At 50.0% G+C, this 16,542-nt stretch overlaps 1 protein-coding gene across 3 annotated transcripts in view; it reads right to left on the bottom strand.

The window, feature by feature from the left end:
* The window catches only part of LOC147459656 (putative RNA-dependent RNA polymerase 3), a 63,952-nt gene that overhangs the window by 14,811 nt on the left and 32,599 nt on the right, over window positions 1-16,542 (bottom strand). The gene's annotated exons all lie outside the window — the stretch shown is intronic.

Here is a 16,542-nt window from a genome sequence, read left to right as displayed (position 1 = left end):
ACCTCTCCCAGAAGGCTGCCAAGAACTCAGTTGTGAGACCCTCCTCCTGCCAATGAGGTGCTACAGCGGGGCGGGCCTCTCTCTGTGCTGCTAGTATGTGACGTCCCAGTCGAACAGTGTACTGAAAGAACGGGACACTTGGGTGGTCTGCAAAAGAGAAAGGGTCCCTCCAAAGCCACTCACCAAGATCCCACTGCACTCGTGCCAATGGACAGCACTCCCAAGCCCACAGCCTCAAGTGTCCAGTCTCAAGAGCTGCTGGGTCAGGATCGATGACACAAGTCCTCCCACAGATGCCGACCACTCGGATCCTCTGAAAACAGCACTCTGCTACCTGCGGGGCCTCTACTGCAACTCGTTGTAAGCGTCCCTCACCCTGTAGCTCGAAGAAAAGGGATGGACCAGTCTCTGAGCAGGCCCGGACTGAGATGAGAACCTCCACTCGTGTGAAGGCTCCCATCCACCTGGGTGCTACTGGCTCGAGAAGTGTGAGCCACTCAGCTGGAACAGCCTCTGAGATGTCCTGGCATATGCTTTGTACCCCTCTCATGCCCTGTAGGCTGGAAACCCTGCACCTCCTCTGACAAGCTTGAAAACTCTAACCAATCACCTAAAGAGCATGAAGAACTCGCTGCAATGGGACCCCAGGAAACATGAGGCCGACTACCAACCAAGTGGCCTTTCTAAGTGCTAACCATGGGGTTCCAAACAAGGGGCTGTCGTAGGCGCTCCTCCGTGCAAGTAGGCTGTCGCTACTCCAAGCCTCGCCGCAAGTGCTCCCATGATCGAAGCAAATTCACAACAAAGCCGTCATCCAGTCTCCTACTCAAACCAACTCTGCGCATCTCTGTGAAGATCCATGTGGTCGAAGGTCGCCAGGGGCCTCCAGCCTGAGGCACCCTAGTACGAAGCCGCTGTAGCAAGAACTCCTTCCAGGGCTCCTCACCTGGAAGAAGTCCTCTGACTATGAACTTCCCAAGAAGGGCTCTGCTCTGCTGTGCTAGGTCAATGATCCCAAGCCCTCCCTGTGAACAAGGAAGAGTGATGACCTGCCAAGCCACTTTGGCTCGGGCTATCTGAGTGTCACCTCTTGACCAAAGGAAGTTCCTGGTCAGCCTCTCTACCTGGCTGATACAAGAACTCGAGAAGATCCAGCAAGAAGTGATGTACCACATAGTCGCCAACAACACCTGGTTGGCCACTACTACTCTGCCAGCCAAAGAAAGTCGTGTTGGGCTCCAGTGTAACAACTTCCTCCTGATAGACGGGAGGAGGGGAGCAATCTGCTGCTTGGGAGACAAGTACAAACCAACCTGACAGCCCAAGTACCGAAATGCAGTCCCTGGGGGGATCCACCTAAATCCCTCTCCTGGCATCCAATCGGGCACAAAACCACTGCCAACCGAGAAAGCCACTGTTTTTCTCCAGTTGATCAGTGCGCCAGATGCACAACAGAAGGTCTCTAGAGCCTGCTCACACCTGTGAAGGTTGGCCTCCTGGCCATCTAAGTACAAGGCTGAGTCGTCAGCAAACTCAGCGTCTAGTAGCTCATCTCCCCGAATAGGGAGTGCTAAGCCCTGTAGACCAACCTGCTGCGACACCAAAAACCTGCTCATCGCCTCCGCATAGAACAGAAAGAGGAAGGGGGCAAGAGGACAGCCCTGTCTGACCGAACGTGTGAGCATGAAGCGATCACCTCTACCTCCTGCCAAAAGTACCTGGCTGTGAGCCTGTCTATATAAAGCTGACACCCCTCTGATCCAAGCATCTGAGAAGCCCATCCTACGTAGAGTGCCCTCTAAAAAGTCCCAGTCAACTCTGTCGTATGCCTTCTCAAAATCGAGAAGAAGAATCACCAAGTCCTCACCACGGAGCCGCGCTAGGGCAAAAGCCTCCCAAAAAGTAAAGATGTTGTCCAGGATACTGCGTTCCTTGACAAAACCTGTCTGAGTCCCATGTATAAGGCTCTCTAGAAGTGGCTGGATCCTCAAACTCAGAGCCTTGGCAAGAATTTTGTAGGCTGAGTTGAGGATGGTGATGGGGCGCCACTGTCGAATCTCATCCAAGGAGCCACCCTCCTTGGGAATGAGGTAGATCAAGCCCTCACTCATGCTGTCAGGCATCACTCCTGTGTGCAAGATGTACTGAAAAGCACTACAAAGATCTGGGCCAAGCAAGTCCCAGTACTCCAAGAAAAAACTGGGAGTCAACCCATCCTCACCTGGACAACTGCCACAAGGGAGGGCACTAAGAGCCGTGTGCAGCTCCTCAAGCTGAAGTGGCAGCTCAAGCCTCTGACGCATCTCCTCAATCACAAGGCAAGGCATCTGTGCCCACACCTGCTCCCTGCATGCATCCTGACGCTCTGACTGAGGCTCTGCAAACAGTAACTCATGATAAAAGTCAATAGCAACTGCACGCATATCCTCGGGCTCAGAAGCAACTGACACGTCGGGCCTCCTCAACTCACTGAACTTGGCATGCGAATGCCGAGGTCCCACTGCCTCGAAGAAAGCACCAGTCACTCTGTTGCCCACCTGTGTCCACTGAGATGCCTGTCGATGGAAAGCAAACTCATGCCGCCGCTCCTCTGTGCTAACAAGCTCCTGGCGAGCCTGCTGTAGCTGCTGCTCCAACCAAGGACTATCTGGATGCTGCTCCTGCATCCTCTGCAACGAAGCAATGCCCCGTCTGAGACGCCGCTCCTCCTCTCTCGCTACAGCCCGGCGAGCCAAAGACTCCTAGAGAAAGAAACGACTAATCTGAGCTAGTCCTGAGGCCACTCTGTCAGCAGGAGAATCCTACCTGTCCAAGCTCTCTGTCAAGAGAGCCTCTACTCGCTCTCTGAGTGCAGTGTCCAACAAGACCCTCTCTAGGATGCGAAGCATCGTGCTCCCTCTCCTCTGCCTGTCTGCCACTGTGAGGATCACTAGTGCATGGTCCGAGAAGGAAGTCCCTGCCAGAATGCCAACTGTCCCTCCCAAGTCATTGAAGTGGTCACTAGTGTAGAAGCGATCTAACCGCGATAGATTCACTCCTCTCACTTTGCAGTCCGAACAAGAGAAAGCAAGGCTGTCCGGGGGCCTCACAAAACTAGAGTGCTACCAAAGATCCGAGACCCTCAGAGTCATACAAAACCTCTCGCAAGCTGCCCGCTCAACTCCATGCACAGTAGCATGGCTGCCACCAATCCTGTCGGAAGGGTCCTCCAACATGTTGAAGTCCCCCCTATGCACGAGTGTTCTCCCTGCGGCAGAGACTCAACTATCTGTGACCAAAACTCTGCTCGAGCACTCGCCACATTGAGCACATAGATGTTCAGGAAGCCCACAAGGCAACCTTGAACCTGCATAGTAATCCACTGAGCCCTGCCTGGCACAATAATCCCTCTGCCCACAATGGCCTGCTACAAAGAATCCGCAATAGTCATACATACCCCACCCTAGATGCCTCCAGGTCCAAAAGCGGCATACCAAAAAGTATCATATCGTCCACGCAAGAGCTGACCACAACGTCTAATGCGGCTCTCACACAGATGGTGCTCCTGAAGCATAAGGAGATCAATCTCTCCTCCCACAAGGCAACGTTGAAGCTCCTGACGCAATCGGCCCCGCTGACGCTGAAACTGGGGCCCACCAAGTCCCTACACGTTCCATGAGACGATCCTCATGGGGAGCGAGAGAGAACAGATGCTGCCGCAGTAGCTAAACCGGCTATCTTCGAGGCTCGCTTGGATAGGGAGTAATCCGCATCCGAGCGTCTGCTAGATAGGCGTGACTACAACGAGTGCCTGGCCCAAGCCCAACCAAAGCGAGCCGTACGTAAAGCAACCTCCTCTGTCCAGGAGTCCTCATGAATGTGTACATAGCATGGCAAGCACTATGTATCCGCAAAGAAGTAAACCACAATGTGTCTACATCCTGCTGTATCTGGAGGTGTCACCGCAAACTTGGCCAATGGCCACAAAGTCTGAAGCATGTATGTAACTCCTAGTTCTCCCATGTGGTGAGAGAACTCTAGGACCTGTGTGTGCAACCATCCCAACACTAAGTCGAGAGTCCACTCAGTCTGGTCCCTGCTGCAAAGGGGAAAGGAGAAGCCAACCGCTGAGTCCAAGGCCTCTGTCCCCCTAGCTGCAAGGGACAGAACATGGACCCTGAAGCAGGCTGCCTCATGGTCTGTTGAGGGGTCACCGAGAAAATGAGTAAAGTCGTAGTTGAAGAAGTCCCATCGGTGCCGGATGTCGATGCTCGTCAGACCACGAGGGATAGCCGCAAGGGGAGACGTATGTACCTGTAGAGGGGGTCGCAAGAAAGGATGTCCCTCTCTCGCCAAGCGACTCGTGGCAAAGGCACTGCCAAGAGATCTCCTAGCAGTCGGAGATGGCCCTGCCCTCTGGGTCGACTGTGGAACTGGAGCGGGAGGGGGGGGGGGGCTGGGAGCAGGGGGGAGAGGTGGAGAAGAGGGGCAGGGGTGGCGGCAGAGGGAGAGGGGCGGCGGGAAGAGGCGGCGGGAGTAGGAGACGGGGGGGAGGATGATGATGAGGGGGGGAACTCGGGTGGGGGGGAGGGGCTGTCAAGGGTGAAGCTGGGGTGGGGGCTGGAGCAGGGACCTCATCCTGCTCAAGAGGACCGAACCGGTTTCCCGTGGGAACCCACTGCTGCTAGGTAGGTGCCTGAGGACCACTCTGAGTGTCAGGTTGTCGCTGTGGCCCCTGCCGTTGTCGACCACAGACCTACTGCCAACCCTCCTCTGCTAGAGCCCCAGGCTCAAAGGGTGGCTCTGCATGTGTCTGATGTGTCTGTCTGTGGCTGCTGGCCAGCCCTTGCAGGCTGGGGCTGAGTCTGTGGTGTACGTCGAGGCCTCCTCCGTGGACAGGCCTTCACAAGATGGCCCATCTGTCGACAAATGAAGTGCTGGTTCGGGAGGCTCGAATACTCCACGCTCTGTCTAAACCAACCCCCACTCACCCGAGGCAGAAGAATGACCTTCGGGAGCGTGTGAGTGTCCCTAACCAGAACCCGAACTGAGGGAATGCCAGCCGCCTTGGCAGCTACTGAGGCTGCCATGTGAGGTGTCTCCAGGACAGTCCCAATGGCTGAGCCTATCCTGGACAAAAGTGGTAAGTACTCCCTCCGCAAACCCGGAAAGCAGACGGAGATAGGGATGTCTACCTCCTCTACCGAAACATCCGAAGCAGGTTCAAAACCATGTCTCCACTGTCGAAAGTGGGCTCGAGCTGCTCGAATGGTCAATGGACTCATGGCGATGACCTTAATCGCCATCTCGGAGGTCTCAAACTCGATCTGATAGTAACCTCGTCTGAGTATCTGTACGTCCAAGATCTTGCCCACCTCTGCGAGAAGGCAGGCCCGGAAAGGTCACGCAGCTCTCCTCTGCTGGGTCGGGTGCCGAGAATCTTGCAGATGACATAAGTCGCCTGCAAGCGCTCTACCTCTGCGGCTAGGCTCGCTTGCTCTGTCGGTGAAAGAGCAAGTCGAATGGTGGGCTCAACGAGGTCGGGCGAGGGGGCTTCGAACGAGTCCTCTGTGGTGGAGCTGGAGCCTCCATCTGTGTCTACTGCTGTGGCGGAGAAGCGGAAGGAGAAATTACTCTGCAACAAAACGCGCCGAGCACTGTCCAAAAAACAGCACTACCAGAGCCAGTTTTGCAGGGAACCTTCGGGAAAGAGGCGGAGAGCGAAGAGAGCGGCAGGGAGGGGGGGGATGTTTGCAAGCGAAGACCGGAGCGAGAGGGAGGCTGGAAAAGGCAGCGGGTGGGGGGTAGCAGCGTGATAGGACAGCGGGTCGGCAGCGGATAAGGCGGGCAGGGCTACGCGCAGCAGGGGGCGGGCTAGGATGCCGCGCACGAGAAGGCAGGCAGGGGGGCAGCGCGAGAGTAGCGGCGGGGGAGGAGGTGCAGCAATGGCGACGGGGGGGGGGGGGGGGGGGTTGCTAGCAGAAACAGCGAGCGCGCTCATCGTACTTCTCTCATGTTTCAACAGGTTCGGTCTTTGTCCCGGTATTTCCTTTTATATTAACAAAAGAGAAAGTACAATGCCCGAGGGGTCCTCTGCTCTCAGACTCTACGTCCAGATGCTCTGAAGAATGAGGCCCTTAGGGCTTATTTATTCTTACAAGGGATGCCAAAAGTAGAGCCCCAAAAGCAGTTAAACTCAAAAGCAATTTGTTCCAAAAGCAACTAGCTTCAAAAGCTGCCAGAAAAAGCAACTTGCGCAAAAAAGTGAAATTTTGTACATGCTGTAAGCACAATTTACGGAGTTGCCATGTCATCAGCCTGTCAATGCAATTTGCGGAAGTCCGTGCTATTCTGCCACATCATCATCTGTCTGCCACGTCATCAGTCTGCCAGGCGCGCGCGTGTGTGTGTGTGTGTCCGGGTAGCATGGCCACGTCATCATTTTGTGACATACCCCCCTCTTAAAAGAGTTGTAATCGCCATCGATTACGCCTGCAAATCAGACATAAGTCATAAACCAGTTCAATAGACACTAACTCTAGGTACCGACGCACTAGACGACACAAATCCAACCTTGTACAAAGACGACAGACACATCACATCACATTCAGATTACAGTCGGATCACATCACGTAGAATCTAGGACCGTGATTCCTAGCGACGTATTTAGGAATCGCATCTAGATCCGCACCGAACCTCACTGATGCCGATTCAACTAATCCCATACCGCGATCATGTCCATGGATCCGGTTCTGATCTAGGAGCATGATTCCTAGCAACGTATTTAGCAACCGCATCTAGATCTATCGCAGATCTCACTGATGTCGGATTGACTAGTCCCATATTGCGAGCATGTCCATAGATTTATGCACTCCAACACTGTGCAAGTGATCATTCCTTTTGTACTCCAGCATTGTCGTGTGCGAGTAAGCATTTTCGAGGATCTCAATCCATCACTAAGTTCATACTGAACAGAGTGGTCCAATCATTCAGTTCTAGCTGTGTGGCCATCTCATCCCACAAGAACTCTTGATGCGCTCACAACAGTTCCATTGAATCATTCGTGATTCAATATTCATGATTCGATATCAAGTTCAGTCAGGAGTTGTCACTGCTCCAAAATCATCATCATCTCATTCTTAATCATGTTATCTGTTCACAAATAGCAGGTTCTTCCATTAGTTTCATTCAAAATTCATGATACTTATCCGGTTCATTTTGGAGCGGCCATTGCTCCGAATTCATCATCCATTATCATCGATTTCACTTGTTATCGACACACAACCAGCAAGTTCTTCCAGAGAACATTAATCTCATACATAAATCAGCATCGAAAATTCATATTTCAAAGTTCTTCATTCACACACTTAGTTCATGTTGAACATAGAGTTTCAATCATCTAGTCACCTCATCCGTCCAGAAGTCTTGATGCACCTAACTCCCTGTGTAGCCATCTCATCCTGCAAGAACTCTTGATGCGCTCACCACAGTATCCAATCATCTCATTCATATGGGAAATCTTGATGCACTAGAATCTCTCAGCATGCGTCATCATCCATTCATTCAAAATTCATCATTCTTATCTTGAGTCAACGGATTCATTCCTGAGCTGCCCTCGCTCCTCACCATCTCATCCTCGATTTCACCTACAAAACAGACAAAGTTTCAAGGAGATGGCTCACCTCGTTGCAAAGGAGTTGATGTCCAGCTCCATGCTTCCCAATCCATATGGATGCGAGTTCCTAGCTCCTATTTTCAGTTATCTATTCACAAACACCCACATTGTCAACACATCAATATCTCTTCCAGTGTCCTTTCCAATATCTGGTTCATCTTTTGGTCAACAGCTTTGTTCCAACTCTTCCTGTGAGTAAAGCTTCCGCTTTTCTGCACTCACCTGTCCTGTCAGCTTTCAACCCCGTCCTGAGAGGAGACTCAATGGCCTCACGCTATCTCGAGTGAATCTCATCAATCGTGTAATCGTTCAGGTGTTTCGCAAATCTCGGGTCTCTGGAGTGCTTGATCAATCTTTTCACACATGTGTCAACCTGCAATTGACGCTTGTATTTTGCTATGGCAAACTTTCTTCGTCGAAAAAATTTGCCCAAATCTTCGTTCTTTTCTTCAGTTCCTCCACCGGAATTCAACTTTTCTGTGCCTTTCCGTTGACAAGTGTTAGCTTTGTCAGATTCTCTACGAGAACCCATGTGTAATCTCGGATTCTTTTTGGCTTATGCCTTGTGGGACAGAGCGATGAAGAAGGGAGCATGACAAATGCGCGATGAAGTAAGGGTCGGAGTGGCTAATAAGTCCGAGGTTGGGACACGAAGATTCTTCAATAACAATTTTCAAAATTGTGCCCTAGTGCCCTGTCTGCTTTTTGATAGGGCCGGTACGCTTTGAGAAAAAAGCACATGCCTGAAGCTCTGATACCACTGTCACAGGCTTGGGCGTCCCAAGTCAAGAATCGGACACGACACATGAGAGAATCCCTTAAAATATTTCACAACTTTATCACACTTTCACAATTTGAGTCGACACGGCTAGGCGTAGTTCCGTGCCCAGAAGTATTGACCCAAAGACTAGCGCCCCTTTTGGTATTTCTTTTTATATTAACAATTGAGCAAAGTACAACACCCGAGGCGTCCTCTGCTCTCAGACTTTGAATCCTGATGCTCTGAAGAGTGAGGCCCTTAGGGCTTATTTATTCTTACAAGGGATGCCGAAAGCATAGCCCCAATAGCAGTTAAACTCAAAAGCAATTCGTTCCAAAAGCAACTGGCTCCAAAAGCTGCCAGAAAAAGCAACTTGCGCAAAAATCGGAATTCCGTACATGATGTTAGCCCAATTTACGGAGCTGCCACGTCATCAGTCTGTCGCCGCAATTTGCGGACCAACCCGTATTGTTTTGCCACGTCATCATATGTCTGCCATGTCATCAATCTTCCACGTGCGCGCGCGCGCGTGTGTGTGTGTGTGTGTGTGTGTGTGTGTGTGTGTGTGTGTCCGGGTAGCATGGCCATGTCATCATTTAGTGATAGCCTGTGGGACAAGGGTAGGAGAAGAGGGCTCATCAAGAGGCAAATCAAAATTTGGGTCTCCAAGTATCGGCAAATCGAGGGTCATCATGGAAGACTTGGGAACGGAAGCCCCCTCTGAAGATAAAATCTCGTCGAAGACATCACAGCTAAGTACAACTTTACTTTCGTCTAGATCATAGAGTCGATATCCCTTGGAAAGAGAGTTGTAGCTGACAAAAATCACTCTCCGGGTCTTGGGGTCAAACTTGCTTCTTCGGTACATGGACGTAGGCATTGCTCCCAAAAATACGAAAGTAGGAGACATCGGGCTTTTTACCAAAATAGGCTTCAAATGGTGTCTTCTTAGGAACTGAAGAGATTGGAGATCGGTTTATGGTATGGACAGCCGTCGCAACTGGCTCTGCCCATAAATACTTCGGCAAGTCTCGATGCTCAAGCATAATCCGTGCCATTTCTACCACTGCCCTATTCTTCCGCTCCACAACTCCATTCTCTGAAGGTGATCTGGTATTCGCAAGCTCTCGCTTGATACCATGGTCCTTACAAAACTGAATAAAAGCATTGGAAGTAAACTCCCCACCTGTGTCCGATCGAATAGTCTTCAACACTTGATTGCTTTCCTTCTCCACAAGAGAACGTCAATTCTTGAAGAGGCCAAATGCCTCGTGTTGGTGCTGTAGAAAGTATACCCAAGTAAAGCGGCTGAAATCATCCACCAATAACATGAAATAATGAGCCTTGTCAAGGGAGGGGGTCTGCATAGGTCCACAAAGGTCTGTGTGAACCAACTCCAAAACGGCAATGGTTCGGCGTGTAACAAGCCTCTAGATAGATTCCCGATGTTGCTTCCCACGAATGCAAGTAATGCATTTTGCATGCTTACTCCCAACATCTGGTAAGACTGTAAGGCTGTAAGCATCTGCTCACGGAAAGTAAGCCGAAGAGCATCATTGTTCATATGATCGAATCTGTAATTCCAAAGATCACATGTGGGTATCCGTGTCGCTGAAGAAAGAGCATGGAACCTGTAGAGTCTGTTCTCCACCGAGCCCCCTCTAATCTCTTTGCCGGATTGCCGATCCCGAATAGATACCAAATCCTTTGTAAAGATCACCTCCATGCCAAGCTTGCACACTTTGTGCACGAACATGAGATGAAATCCCAGCTTTGGAGCATAAAGTACCTTGGAGGTATGCATACCCCCTCTGCCGTCGGGAATGAGCCATGGAACCCTCATTGTGAATAGGAATTTCAGATTTTTCGCCAATGAAGATGATACCACAGTGTCGTCGCATGCTGGACAAAAGATCCCTCGAAGGTGTCATGTGCAGTGAGGCACCACTGTCAAGAATCCAATCACGATCATCTCGACCTGCAAGAGTCATCGTAGCCTCTGATGTCCTTGGAGAGTCCGTCAAGGGGAGAATCTCCAAATGAACAAAGGCCGGTGACTGCACCACTGCCGCAGAAGAAGTCGAAGCATCTCCAACTCGCTTTGGACACTTCCTCCAATAATGTCCTTTCTCACCACAATCTTTGCAATGCCGTTCCGCCTTCAAGGCGTCCGGTTGGGCATCACTCTTCTTGTCTTTGGTGTTGTTTCTTTTCTTCTTACCCTTCTGCTTCTTGTTGTTGGAAGTTGGAAGAGCTGGTCAAGGCTTCGAAGCCCAACTTCTTCCCCCTATTGAACCTCTTCTCCTAGTCCAATACCATTGGAACAATCTCGTCCCAAGAGATAGAATTCAACCGACCACTCGTAATCAATGAAGATATAAGTTGGTGTATCGAGGAGGCAATTGGGCCAAAAGTTGGATAGCTATGTCCTCTGAACTGATAAGCTTTCCCATATGAAGTATCTCTTGCTGAAGCTCCTGCATCTTGTTGATGTGATCCCGCATGGAAGAGTGCTTCGCATCCAAGGTCCTCAACTGCACCTCGAGGGCTATCCGCTTCATTGGAGAAACTCGATCAGAGAGGAAAGAAAGCCAATCCCAAATCAACTTCGCATCTTTCATCAATCGTATATGGCTAATAACTGATGGTGTACTATTGAGGATAATGAAAGACCGGATCCAAGCATTGACACGCTCCCATAACTTAGCTCTTGCTGCCGGGTCCTTTGGCTTTTGAAAGTTGCTCGAGACAAAACCTCCAAGATCGTAAGAGTCAAAGACCGCCATCATGGTAGCTTTCCAAATGGCAAAGTTGTCTCCATTTAATTGCCGATCGGAGGGAAAGGTAGGGAGTGTGGGTATCTTGATTGGTTGATCACCTACGCCGGAATAGAACTAGAACCAAAATTCCCATTCCTTGTTTGATAGTGGTCTCACCGCTGCCGATCCCATTCTCATGATGTACTTCGTCACCACGGGCTGAATTGGTTTCAGAATCATCACTCCTCTCCATGGTGTTGGAGAATTTAGGCATGTGATAAGGCTAGGTTAAGGTAGAAGTTAAAATCCGAAAATCTACCCACTACAGCTAAACTCAGCCCCAAAAGAGTGAAAAAAGAAGAAAAAATAGCAAACCGTCCCTTTTCGTTGCGAAAAATCAGCACCACAAACTCACACAAATCACTGATCCGATTCGAGAGCATGATGTGGCTCCGATACCATGTCAAAGGTGCAGCGGAAAAGGGTGAATTGAGTGATGAACTTGTCTGCAACCGCGAGCGAGACACCTCTCGTACCGGCCAGCCAATAGATCTCGTATCTATCACGATAAATCTCCTCACCGTCAAGGTCCTAGCGCGTACCGCCGACCGAACGGGCATGGGAACACACTGCACATAATGGAACACCGAAGAGGGTGTCCACACGGTGCGGAGGGGAAGCGCTAGCAAAGGGAGATGAGACCGCAAGGGAAAAACACCACATGGAGAGAGATCCCTATGGAGAGAGAAAACGATAGAGAGAGGTTGGTCGCCGACACACAAAACGCTAGCAAGCGGAGAGGGATATGATATGATATGATACATTAACGTCTTCAAAAGGCCAAAATGACCTATGAGACCAGCTAATACAAAGTGGTGAAACTAGTACAATGTCTGAATACAAAAGTACAAAGGTACTGAATGCAAAAAATAAAAATGAGAAGTGAGTAGTGACAGTGAAAATGAAGTGTAGAGTAAGTTCTCAATGACACTCCGGATGTCGTGCTAGGATGTCCCTGATCCTCTGCTGAAGTCTCCGTCGATGGAGTGTGCTCCTATGTCTCGGTCGTGGTTGCCTCGATCTCCCAAGCTCAATCGCCCTATCAATTAGAGAGAGAGAGAGAGAGAGAGAGAGAGAGAGAGAGAGAGAGAGAGAGTGCCCCAAACGTTGGATCTCTGCACTGAATAACACACTAAAAGTACGAAGGGGGGGGGGGGGGGGGGGACTGCCTATATAGGCAAACTATAGGTTTGCTCTACCTCAGCCAGAAAACCCCACGATCCCATAAATGGCCTAAAATGCTCATAAATATGTAAACTCACTGAAAGTGACCTGGGACACGTATTTAGTAGCAGAACTCCAAAAGACTCAAGACTCTGACCAAGGAAACCCTAGGAACGAGGGTCCCGCCTCATGCGGGCTTACCGGGTGAGCAACACAATGAAGTGCTTTGCCATGAACAGGTACGTCTACCTCAAGTATGGCTGGGCATAGCCACAAAACCTTTTCTTTCATCCTTCATTGTTCTACTTTCTTTCTTTTAATAGTTTAGATTATGGTTTTTTGCTTGCTTTTGTTTGCTTTTATTGCTCGGAAGCTTGCTTGCTCCTCTGCTCTCTCTACCAAGATTCTACACCAGGATATCACATGGTCATCACCAGAGCTTCCTTCACTGTCAACCTGAAGTTCCCTCCCCACCTCTGGTTTTCAAGAGCCACCTTCAGCAAGTTGACTGGTCTCTATACTGGCTAACAGCTCCTTGACTGCTCGAGTGCAACGCTTTGCTAGCCATCTTGTGGCCTCCTCTTGCATTTCTTTTGGTGATGTCAGCTTGCCTTTGCTATCCAACATTGAGCTACTGACATTTGCAAATATACCTTACTCGACATCACTTCTGGTGGCTTTTTGGTGGTTCAGGCTTATGGTATGTAGTTGCACAGTGACCCTTTCACGGGAGTACATCTTTCAGAGGCTACTATCATCCTCTTTCCTTTCAGCTTGCCAGGGCACTTTTTACTCTTTTTATGAGAGGTTTTTTCCCCTGGCTTTTCAATTTTTCCAATTTTGCCACTAGCTACATCAAAATGAGGGGAGACCTCCCAATGAAGATAAGAGATGTACAGTAGCCGACGGTAATACGAGCTAGGTGCCCCCTGCACCATGGTGAGGACGGGCCCTGGACACCGAAGACACAGGAAGGCCTCGCGCTCCCACATGCGCGGAGCTGCCCTGAAGCCTCTCAAACTGCCCTCCGGCCGATCACCCCCGCCAGAACCACTCCCCTGGGTCCCACTACACTCACACTAGAGAGCAGCGCTCCCAGGCCCATAACTGCCAATGTCCTGTCTCAAGAGCTGATGGGTCAAGATCTATCACACGTCCTCCCATTGATGCTCACAACTCAAAGCTATTGGAAGCAACAATTTGCCACCTTGGGTGCCTCGGCAAAGACGTTGTGAAGGCGACCCTCTCTCTGAACCTCAAAGAACATGCAGAAACCTGTGTCTGTACAAGCCTAATTGCAATGAAGACCTCCTGTCAAGTGAAATCCCTATCCAACGTGGAGCCACCGGCTCAAGAGGGGTGTGCCACTCTGCTGGTATTGCCTCTACAATATCCTGACACATGCTCTACACCCCCCTCATGTCTTGCTTATGAAGACTTTGAAGCTCCTCGGGAACTGTTGTAAACTGCAACCAGTCCCCAAAAGTGCGGGTTGGAACCTCTGCCATAGGACCCCAAGAGACATGAGGTCAACTACCAACCATGTGTCCTCGCCGTGTGCTGACCAGATCGCTACTCAAGGCCTCTCCGAAACTGCTTCCAAGACCAAAGCAAGCTCAAAGTAAAACGGTCCTCCCATCCCCTACTCACCCCACTCTGTGTAACTCTGTGAAGTTCCAACCGGTGGAGGCGCTCCATGGGCCGCCCGTCTATGGGACTTGGGCACGAATCCAAAGAAGCAACGGCTCCTTTCACGGCTCTTTTCCTGGCAGGAGACTCTAGCAATGAGCTTCCCAAGGAGGGCTCTACTCTGTTGTGCTGGGTAGATGAGTCCCCATCCTCCTTGAGAGCAAGGTAGAGTGATGGCCTGCCAAGAAACTTTGGCCCGAGCAGACCGTGTGTCGCGCCTCGACCACAAAATTCCTAATCAACCTCTCCTATTGGTTGATGCGAGAACTCGAGAAAATCAAGCAAGACGTGATGTACCACATAGTAGCCAAAAGCACTTGATTGGCCACTATAACCTTGCCAGCAAGCGAAAGCTAAAGCTATGCCAAGCTCTAGTAGAGCAGTTTCCTCCTGATGGAAAGGAGGAGAGGAGCAATTTGCTGCTCTGGTGACAGATCCAGACCAACCTAAACCCAAGTATTGAACTAGTGTCCGAAAGACCACTTAAAGTCCGCTCCAGGTGTTCAATTGGGCATGGGAGCACTACCAACCAGAAAAGCCACTATCTTCTGTCAATTGACCAATGCTCCCAACGTGCAACAGAACACCTTGAGATTGCTCACACTCGTGCAAATTGGCCTCTTGGCCCTCCAAAAACACGACCAAGTCATCAGCAAACTCGGCATCCAAAAGCTCATCTCGCCGAATAGGTAGCTGGAGTCCACACAAACCAATCTCCGGTGAAGTCAGAAATCTACTCCATCGCCTCAGCATAGAAAAGGAAAAGAGGGCAAGAGGGCACTTGTGCTGACCATGTGAGTATAAACCGTTCCCCTTGTTCCCTTGCAAACAGCACGTGATTATGCGCACGCCTGTAGAGAGCTGACACCCCTCTAATCCATGCATTTGAAAAGCCCATCCAGTGCATAGTGCCCTCAATTGAAAAAATTGACTTCGGCAAACCACAAAGAGGATACCAATGCTTAATGAACAAACGTGCAACATCGTGTGCTATTATTCTGGCCTTCCAAGGAATGAGCATGCAAAAATTAACTAATAGATGCATCCATCTTACCATCATACTTACTGAAAGTCAACTTTTCCGTGAACTGGATTGTTGGAGTCATCATCTTTACACGATCTACGTGATGACTCGCCAACTTCTTTTGGAGGATCGCCATTTGAGGAGAGGAATGAGCAGCCGGAAATGGCTCTCTTGGTGTAAGAACTTATTCTCCAACTTCAGACTCATCACCTGCACGTAGAGTATCCATTCCACTTTTGAGTATTGGGGTAGTTGGGTACTTGGGGTACTGTGATACTAGATCCTTGGTAATGGTTGCAATCTGGCTTAAGAAGGCTTTATCTTTTGCCCAGGCTCAACTCCTTTCTGCGGGTACACCACTTGGAGGCCTTGCACTCACACCAAGTCTTAACACCAGATGGGGTCCCAAACCCTCCTCCAAGGGCCCTCCACTGTATTACTAGAGTGGTATTTTCTTTAGATTGCACAGTTGTTGATACAACGGATCTAGGTGCTAAGATGCTGATGGGATCATGCGATAACTGCTTGGACTCAACGGTACGGCAGAGGCCAAGGCTGAAATCTGAAAACGCTAAGGGATTCGACTTGGATCTGCTAATCTGATGCTGATCCGGAGAGGCTATGGCTGAAATCTGAAAACACCGACTCTAGGGCTGATCTGATGCTAGGGAAAACGCCAGGCTGATCTGCAACTGAAATCGCTGAGGGCTGAAATCTGGTGCAGGCTGAAAACGCTAGGGTTGGTGAGGATCTTGTGATGGGGCTGATCTAACGCTAGGGGAAACGCCAGGCTGATCTGCAACTGAAATCGCTGAGGGCTGAAATCTGATGCAGGCTGAAAACGCTAGGGTTGGTGACAATCTTAGGATGAGGTGCTTCAGGAAAAATACTAGGAGGTAAATGCTTGAGGAATGCTGAGGGTTGTTAGGGCGCTTGCTGTCCATGGGGTACTAGATCTGATGATTGAAATGGTGACCCAAGGGGTCACCTTTATAGGACTTGCAGGGTGAGGTAGGGCAATCCCAGATTAAAACCCCACGACTTTCTTCATGCTGGTCACTTATTAATAATATTGACATTATTAAATAGGAGTTGCTTCACATGCTTATACACTACCTAGGCCAGATAATTAATGACTTAATGCAACCACTCCCCAATGCCTACACCTAGTAGACACCGGCGGTGAACACTTCCTCGGTTGTCTAAACCCTAGAAGTAAGAGTATAGCTTGTCCACTTGCACATAGGGTTAAATGCACATGTGACAATGGAGCACTACCCCTAAACCATCTTAACCAGATACATTGTACTTTGCTTAGAGGACCTTTGCTAGATTTGTACTTTAGCTCACACCATGGAGCACTCCCCCTAAACCATCTTGACCATATAGATTGTATTTTGGCTAGAGGATCGTTGCTAGATTTGGGAGATGC

The sequence above is a fragment of the Adiantum capillus-veneris genome, chromosome 4 (assembly GCF_014529385.1).
Source record: "Adiantum capillus-veneris isolate H3 chromosome 4, ASM1452938v2, whole genome shotgun sequence".
NCBI lineage: Eukaryota > Viridiplantae > Streptophyta > Polypodiopsida > Polypodiales > Pteridaceae > Adiantum > Adiantum capillus-veneris.
Note: the sequence above shows the minus strand (reverse complement) of the source record. Positions and strands in the feature narration are given on the sequence as shown.